We start from the raw sequence: 8,771 nt of genomic DNA, 5'->3' as shown, positions 1-8,771 counted from the left end.
CAAACTTGATTTAGAAAGCTTCAAGAAAAACATTCTGACTTATTTTCAGGAGTTTCAAACTGAAACTGTTGTATGTGGACTCTAGAGTGTTAACAAAATTTTCCTTTGATCTGGCCTACTGACCTAGTTTTTGATCCAACACGACCCAGTTTCGAACTTGACCTAGTGATTATTAAGACGAATAAAGGTTCATAAGGCATTGACTCCTATCTGTTGTGCAGTATAGCAAGAGAAAATCATAATTGAGAGAGTTCCAGATAATGAACTTTGTATAGTAAAGGCTTTTTTTTCAAATGTGTTTATCAGGAATAAAAAAGACGGTTATTATTATTTTATATATAATATTAAATCTTTAAAGATTAAATGAACATATTGATTCTAAACATTTTAAAATGAAAAAGTTCAAATCTGCTATTTCACTGATGAAACCATTTTAATACTTCGCAAGCTGCGATATTAAAGATGCTTATTATAGCTTAAATGTGGTGGAACAACGCAGAAAATATTTGCGCTTTTTTCTGGGGAAACATTTGTTAATTTGTACATAATTATGTTTGCAAAACGGATTGAATTTAGGTCCACAATAATTTAATAATCTCCTGAAATGTGCTTTTTTTCGCACTAGAGAAAGTAAGGCTATTTGAATACTGGTTTCATTGGTGAAGTGGTAATTATGAAGAGTGTGTTCAAAATGTGCAAAAAAGCTGTGAAATTATTTGATTGCTTAGGTCTTAAAATGCATTCAGAAAAGTCGACATTCATACCAACACAGATTATGGAATTTATAGGGTTTGATTTAAACTCAGAAAAATGACAGTACCATTATCAAATTAAAAGAGCAAGAAAGTCACATCTCTTTGCCAGTCTTTTCTGGATAAAGTTACTTTATCTGTTCGAGATCTTGCTCAACATATAGGAAAGTTTGTTGCTTGTTCCCCTGCAGTGCCCCATACTACAGTATTTTACAAATGCATGGAGATCTTACAAAATGATATGCTGCATTTAATCTTTGCAACCATTTTTCGATTCTGGTATCACTTTCACTTGGAAATTGTCTGTGAAATATTACAAATATTGTGGAAGACAGCCGTTCAATCACTTCTAAAGTATTAAATAGATATATTAATGTTTGACTTAACCTTGAATTCATGAAACAGATTTTAAGCAATTAAAAGCCAGTTATTTTCATCTTTCAATCGCGGTATATAACTTAGGTCACATTCTCGTTTAAAGCTAAAAATAGGCATTCGAAAGGTATAGGTAATATAATCATTAATATATTTATGTGTATTCCAAAGTTCAAGAAATCATATGTTCAGACTAGAAGACAAGGCCTACATTAAAATACTGTTTGTTTCCCCTCACGCTTAATACACACAGGAAATTATATAGCAAATTTAGTAAGTATTATTAAATTATTGTTATTCAGTGTTGCTTTATTTTCTGGTCCTTTGTACATATGTGAAATAGAGTTCCACATAAGCTAGTACTAGGGGGCGTGAGAGGTGTTGCATATTTCGCTGTAATTATTCGTCTAAGGATAAACGAAACAAAATTGCAACCCTACGAAATCTTTGTGAAAAATTAAAAGAGAACCATTTAAATTGTTAAAGTGCGGTGTTTAGTTTTGCAATTTGAAAAATGTTAGATGAAAGATGAATGTTAGATGAAAAATTCATAAACTTCTTTCCTTATTACAATTCGCCGACCATCATTTTTAAAGATATTTCTTGTTAAATCTGAGTTGACTTTGTGAAAGTTGTGTTTCAAAATGTACCTTATTCTGGTTAGAAATTTCAGCTTTTAGTTTATTATAATTTATTTTAACTCGACTGTGATAAAAGCTTTAAGGATAATTGAACCATTCTCAAGTTCGCGTACTGGAAAAGCCAGGTACTTCATTTTCGTCGAATTTTCGTGTTTTCGCCTCACCGACATGAAAACATGACAAATGCTTAATCATTTTAAAATTGTTGTTATAATAAAATCTGTAAAAAGAAGCAAAAAATTCAACCAAGAAGAATAATAACTGATGAAGATTCATGAAGCGGTTCATGAGAAGAGGTCATTAAACGTGTTTATATTTTTAGCTAAATTGGTCCCTATCCCCATTTGTAACAAAATAGCAGGAGACCTTACGATATTGTTACATATCGAGTTTGATAAAAATCCATTACATTTTAGTGGTTAATGCGAAGAAAGGCATATCTACTTTTAGCTATAGTGGTCCCTAATAGGGCCCAAGTTCCTAGATAAATAAATTTGGAAGAGGACCTTATAATGATGCTCCAGACCAAGTATGACAAAGTTCCACCAAGCTGTTCATGAGACGCTGTATAAAGGCATTTCTAGTTTTAGCTCTAGCAGCCCCTAAAAGGGGTTAAATGTCCCAGCTGAAAAAAGATGGCTGCGGGCCTAATAAAGATGCTACAAATCAAGTTTGATTAGAATACATGAGAAAAAATCAATTAAAGGATTTTTTAATTTATTATTTTTATTTATTTCTAAAATATGCCAACTGATCCCGCTTTAACAAATGCATCTTTGGACAATGACGTCACACCTATAAAAATGTGAAGGTCAAGCAAAACATACAATTGTAATTATTTCAATATTTCTGTTTCATAAGCAAAGTTTGACCGTAGTCATATCACATAGATAAACTGTATGCAGCGTACCTTCATTTCAGTGTAATGAGATTCAGTCATTATATAGCATATATATAATAAAACAGATTTCAACTGAGTTCAATATTTGCATACCATACTAAAGAAAAATATTCATATATAATAAATCAGTTAAATAATTTATAACAAATATATCAAAGCAAACAAGTACTCATTTTAATATGCAATCTGAATAAGTCACAACAGTAAGAAATCTTTTCATATAAAGACGACACTTGTAACAAGGAAAATCTTTTAAAAAGCACTTCTCTACATAAAAGACTCTTATCACACCCTTATTCATGTGATACGCAGACCGTATTCAGCTCTTTCTTTAATTTGATATATGTTGGTATTTGAACAGGTTTTTATTATATTTATTAAACTTATCATTTTGAGATATATCAATATTCTTGCTAAATATACTGAGTCAAAGTTAGCTTTAAAACTGTGAACAGCGTCGTTTAGGATAAACGCTTTGTCTACATTTCACTCAGCGTAGCACAATCAACAGAGTGAAAGAAATTGACACTCTCGTCCAATCAGGCAGAGTGTTGCATAAATCTTCAATTTTGATAAATTATCTATAATGCGTTATCAAGTAGTTTGATTTGCAAACTGAAGTCACGTGGCATAGGTAACGAAAACGAATTTAGACGGCGTCGCCGAAAAAAACTGTTTTCGTAATGCTTGTACTGAGGTGCAGTAGTATATAATGAATTATATTTCTATCTACGATTGCAGTCATTTTGGAGGCATGATTTATTGTTTGTACGCGAAATCTTTATCCAGTTTACAGTGCCTTGACTTGCACTTAAAATGTAGTCAGTCAGCACCTGTCGTGTAAAGGCAGGGTGACAAATAAAGCCAAATTTTACACGGCAACATTATGATGATTGTGGTAGAATAAAACGCATCCTATGTGAGCTGGACAGATATTTCTCATTTTGATATACTAAAACGCTCATCTAAGTGTAAAATTGTCCATTTGTAGTTTCAGATCACAGACACTGAGAGACAATGGGCATAACATGGCAGGCCTATCCTGAGATAGGAGACAGACTTTACTTTGAACGGCTTAACGGGATGTACTATCATTGTGCAATTTATATTGGTGAGTAAAAGTGTATATTGCAAAACATGATTAAAGCACCATTTATGTACATGTAGTGTGAAGAAATAAACATATTTATTTACTAATAAATAGGGTAGGCTTGAGGTATTTCGTGAATAAGAATGTGAAATAACTATCTGTCTGTAGAATCTCGCATACCTGTATTTCAAAATGTGTAGTCGTTTATTAGATTTGTGTTTGTTTAATTTGTCTTTACTTAGCTCATATAAGGTTTTGCATGCAAGTATATATAACTATCATTTTAAGGCATATAGTTTTTGAACTTACATTTTGTTTTTCTAGGTCAATGACTAACCACACTACCACACTAGGTCAGGTCATATAATTCAGACATGTATTTTGGCCAAATTATGCCAAATTAAAACTCTGTATAAACAATCCAAAAATTAAAATTGTAACTACGTATTCTTATTACTTATGCGTAAGCGTGTGCTACATGTAATAAAGGATTTATTTCTGGGAACATTTTTAAAATGAAGCATTACATATCCTGATAAATGACGTTAAAAACATGGAGTGTAAGTACGTTTGAGTGTCAGACAGGTGCAAGTGATCCAACTCATACATTTATTGAAAAACTTCGTTTGATTACAGAGTTTAACTTCTCGAGGATGATTTGATCTAAACATATTCTTTAGAAGGTCATTTGTTTACCTTATTTGTCAGTTTCCTTTTAGGAACACTAAATGATCATTAAATGAATACAGCGTAGTAATTTTTGTAACGTCTTCTTTGTATGTACGAAGGCATTTCAGTAACCGCTAGCTGGAACCACTGTGTACACGTTTTATCTGATTTTTGCTTGTCACAAAGTTGTACCGCTTCTTCAATTTAACACGCTTTGGAAAGCTTTACAATGCATATTTTTATGTTTGACTGACAACTTGTAAAAATAAAATGAAACTTTAAACACTTTTCACTGTGATGATCCGACATGCTGTGCATAGCTTCCTTGATTCTGTTTTGCTTTTCCGTTCAGAAAATTATGCCCATATTTTAACTCAGCAATTTTTGGGCAAGTATTTGTATGTTTGTATCTCATTTAACAATGTAAGAGGGGAAGTCTAATGGCTTTAACATCAGTTTAAGCAAGACTGCATATGTCACTGATTCATTCATTTAGCTTTTTTTAGTGAGAAAACACAAAGTTATTTTGGTTAAGTTTTTATGTGTTAGCAGATATCTCATCTGGGCGTATAAAAGGAGGAAGTTGTATAGCTTTAATAAATGATGGAGCAAGTATTTTGTTAATACCGTATGCATAAACTGTAATACATATAAAGCACATAAGAACACAAGACGTGGAGAGTGATAGAAATATGAATGTAATGGTTTGGATAACAAGTGTATACTGGTTTGGGTGACTTAGTCTATTTGATTGTTTGAGATTTTGACTTACCTTTCTAAATGGCTGCGATTTTTAAGATGATAATGTTTTCGTACTTTGCATTGGAAACATAATTGGTTAGGGGCATATGCTAAAATATATCTTCGACAAACTTTACTTGGCTATCAAACACTTATTGTAACAATAAACAAAGTGATATTTATTTTCAAAATAAATAAATAAATAAATGAAAAATAAAAAAAATAACTAGATAAAAAATACTCATATCTTGATCAATCGGAAGTTTTGATTTTACTAGTTTATTTAATCAAGCCGATGTTATAACTGCCTATTTGGGAGAAAGATACTTGCAGGATTTTTTTATTTTTATTTATTTATTTTGTTGGGTTTAACGTCGCACCGACACAATTATAGGTCATATGGCGACGTACCAGCTTTGATGGTGGAGGAAGACCCCAGGTGCCCCTCCGTAGATTATTTCATCACGAGCGGGACACCTGGGTAGAACCACCGACCTTCCGTAAACCAGCTGGATGGCTTCCTCACATGAAGAATTCAACACCCCGAGTGAGGCTCGAACCCACATCGATGAGGGGCAAGTGATTTGAAGTCAGCGACCTTAACCACTCGGCCACGGAGGCCCCCCAGAGTTTCAGATGACCTGTTACAGTTGTACAGACAGACTTAGCTGCAAGGGTTCCATGAAGCCAGTTCAGGTTTGATCTAACATGCAGTAAACAAGTTTCTGACTAAGACATATTTTGTATACTTTATGTCTGAATTCCTGTTAATATTTTTAGCCTGATGAAAGTTATTGTAAATAACCGAAACCGATAGATTAAATTTAGTTAAACTTGACTCGGTGTTTGACGTGCTGTTCCTCACTTTTATTATTTCCCAGTTTTTCTATTATTTGTTGAATATGGCATGCAAGAAAGATTCAATCACTGGTGGTAGTTGCAGTTCCCAGTTAACTATTCAACGCCATAAACAGCTACTGCTGAGCTGGGATATTCCCATCTGCTCCGGTAAAAGAATCTTATATTCTGTCTTCTATACCGTTTTAACTGTTGAATAGCAAATACAATTGCAATTATTTTGATAACGTGTCGTTTTCACTTCTTGATTGCCATAATCAGCACCTTTTTTTCCCTTGATAATTCAAAATGGAGTGATTTGATAATTTTACATCTAATAATTCAAATAGAATTATGAGGGGAAAAATGAGTGTTAATTGGTAGAAATCAGTAAAACTTATGTGATGGTGATATTGGAATATAATAATAGATATTAACACTGCCCCCCCCCCCTCCCCCCACACACACTCCACATACACCTTCCATATCTAATACAAAAGTATTTGAAAGAGCTTTTTTTTCATTAACAGTGCAACCAAGATAGGCAAAGAAAAAGGATGCCGACTTTTCAAACTTGCATTTCTAATTAGTTTCAGATAAATACGATTCTTTAAAAACTAGTATACAATATATCTTATATTTACATCATGCTTTGGCTACTATGTTAAGAAAGTTAATTTCTAGAAGTACCTCCAGTGAAAATATAACTTGTCGTAAGTGCTAATTGAGCTCAAACGGAAGTAAATGATCAGATGTAAATGTTGTCTTGACCAATAATCTGATTAATCACTTTAAAAGCGGATTTTTTATTCTATTTCCTTAAGCACATGCAAAACATATATTATAATAATCCCACCGAATGTAACTGTGATTGTTTTTATACAATCTGTCGATATATTTCAGTTAGACATAGGTCAAATATAAATGAATAAATAAATGTAAAAGTTGCGGTTTACAAGATAGTATGGCGTAAATATACTCTGTTTACACTAGAATACGTTTGGAATTTGCATTTTAAAGGTAAAGGTCGAGTCATTCATTATAGCAGCGATCCAAGAAACGGCCTATTTGAGAGTGTATTGAAATATTTGATGGGACAGGTGACAGTAAGAACTGACTGTATTTCTGACGTTGTAGGAGGTTCACCTATATATATTTTCAAAAGCTTTAGAAAGTAAGTCTTTCCATTAATAAACTTCACAGCAAATTTACATTTGAACATGTGATAGTAAATAGCCGAATTAGTTATTCAGTACACCCGTTACTTTCATGAGACAATATTTATGAATAGAAGGGGTTTTATTTATGTGTTAAAAAACTTTTTAGTTAGATCATAACTTTTTATCTAGATCTTAGATAAAAATAATTCAAAAGTACTCCTGAGTACAGACCGTGCAGACGAAACTTCACTTGCAAGTAAATTAGAATACGCATATGAATGCATTAACACTGTGTTCAAATCATCAATTTCATTGCGGTTGCACAGTCAAATATATTTACGTCTGTCCCTACTGGGGCAGACATATTGTTTTTGCACTGTCTGTCTGTCAAACCTGATTTTCAATCAATAACTGGAGAACCTTTTGTTGTAGAACTTTCAAATTGTCATAGAATGTTAGGGCTTACAGAGTAAATGACCTCTATTAATTTTGGGGTCACTCCATCAAAGGTCAATGTCACAGGGGCCTGAACATGGAAAAACCTTTCTGATAAATAAATTGAGAACCACTAGACCAAGGGTGTTGGAACATCATAGAATGATTGGGCAGGTAGAGTAAATGACTCGTGTTGATTTTTTTTATTACTCCATCAAAGGGCCAGGTCACAGGGGCCAGAATACGTCAAACATTATTTCCGATCAATAACCCAAGAACGACTTGACCCAGAATGCTGAAATGATTGGACATACATATACAATGCTTTCCATTTATTTTGGGGTCACCCAATTGAAGGTCAAGGTCACAGGAGCACGAACATGGGAAACCACTTCCGATTAGTAACTTGAGAACCACTTGACCCAGAATGTTGAAACTTCATAGGGTTTTAGGACATACAGAAAGGTGATTACTGTAATTGATTTTGGAGTAACTTCATCAAAGGTCACCGCAGCCTGAACATGGAAAACCATTTCCGAACCACTTGATCCAGAATCCTGGAACATCATAGAATGACTGAAAATGCAGAGTAGATGGCCCCTATCGATCTTTCGGTCATTCCATCAAAGGTCAATGTCAATAAGCAATAACATTAAAAACTGTTTCTGACCAATAACTTGACAACCATTTGATCCAGAACATTCAACGTTCAGGGACGTAGAGTAAAGAAGGGACGTAGAGTAACATAAAGCAGTTCAGTTTCAGTTCAGGAAAAACAATGGGAGATAACACTATCCTAAAGCCCACCCGCTTAGCTCAGTAGGGAGAGCGTTGGTCTACGGATCGCGGGGTCTCGAGTTCGATCCATGGGCGGTGTGTACGTTCTCTATAACGATTTGATAAAAGACATTGTGTATGAAATCATTCGTCCTCAACCTCTGATAATGCATGTCGGGAGGTTGGCAGTTACTTGCGGAGAACAGGTTTGTACAGGTACAGAATTTCGGAACACTAATAAGGTTAACTGCCCGCTGTTACATGACTGAAATACTGTTGAGAAATGGCGTTAAACCCTAAACAAGACTTTCGCTCCTATCCTCTATTGACTTCTTGCCTATTGCTACTTTTCTTTGGGGAAGACATGTGCTTTTCAACAAAAGCACAATATCG

At 33.8% G+C, this 8,771-nt stretch overlaps 1 protein-coding gene across 1 annotated transcript in view; it reads left to right on the top strand.

The window, feature by feature from the left end:
- Positions 1–3,652: 3,652 nt before the first annotated feature.
- Positions 3,653–8,771, top strand: part of LOC123537088 (uncharacterized) — a gene marked incomplete at its 3' end in the record, with an annotated part of 68,631 nt that continues 63,512 nt past the window's right edge. The window contains exon 1 of the mRNA XM_053536410.1: positions 3,653–3,780. The remainder of the gene's footprint in view (positions 3,781–8,771) is intronic.

Source organism: Mercenaria mercenaria, unplaced genomic scaffold (genome assembly GCF_021730395.1).
Source record: "Mercenaria mercenaria strain notata unplaced genomic scaffold, MADL_Memer_1 contig_983, whole genome shotgun sequence".
NCBI classification, from domain to species: domain Eukaryota; kingdom Metazoa; phylum Mollusca; class Bivalvia; order Venerida; family Veneridae; genus Mercenaria; species Mercenaria mercenaria.
Note: the sequence above shows the minus strand (reverse complement) of the source record. Positions and strands in the feature narration are given on the sequence as shown.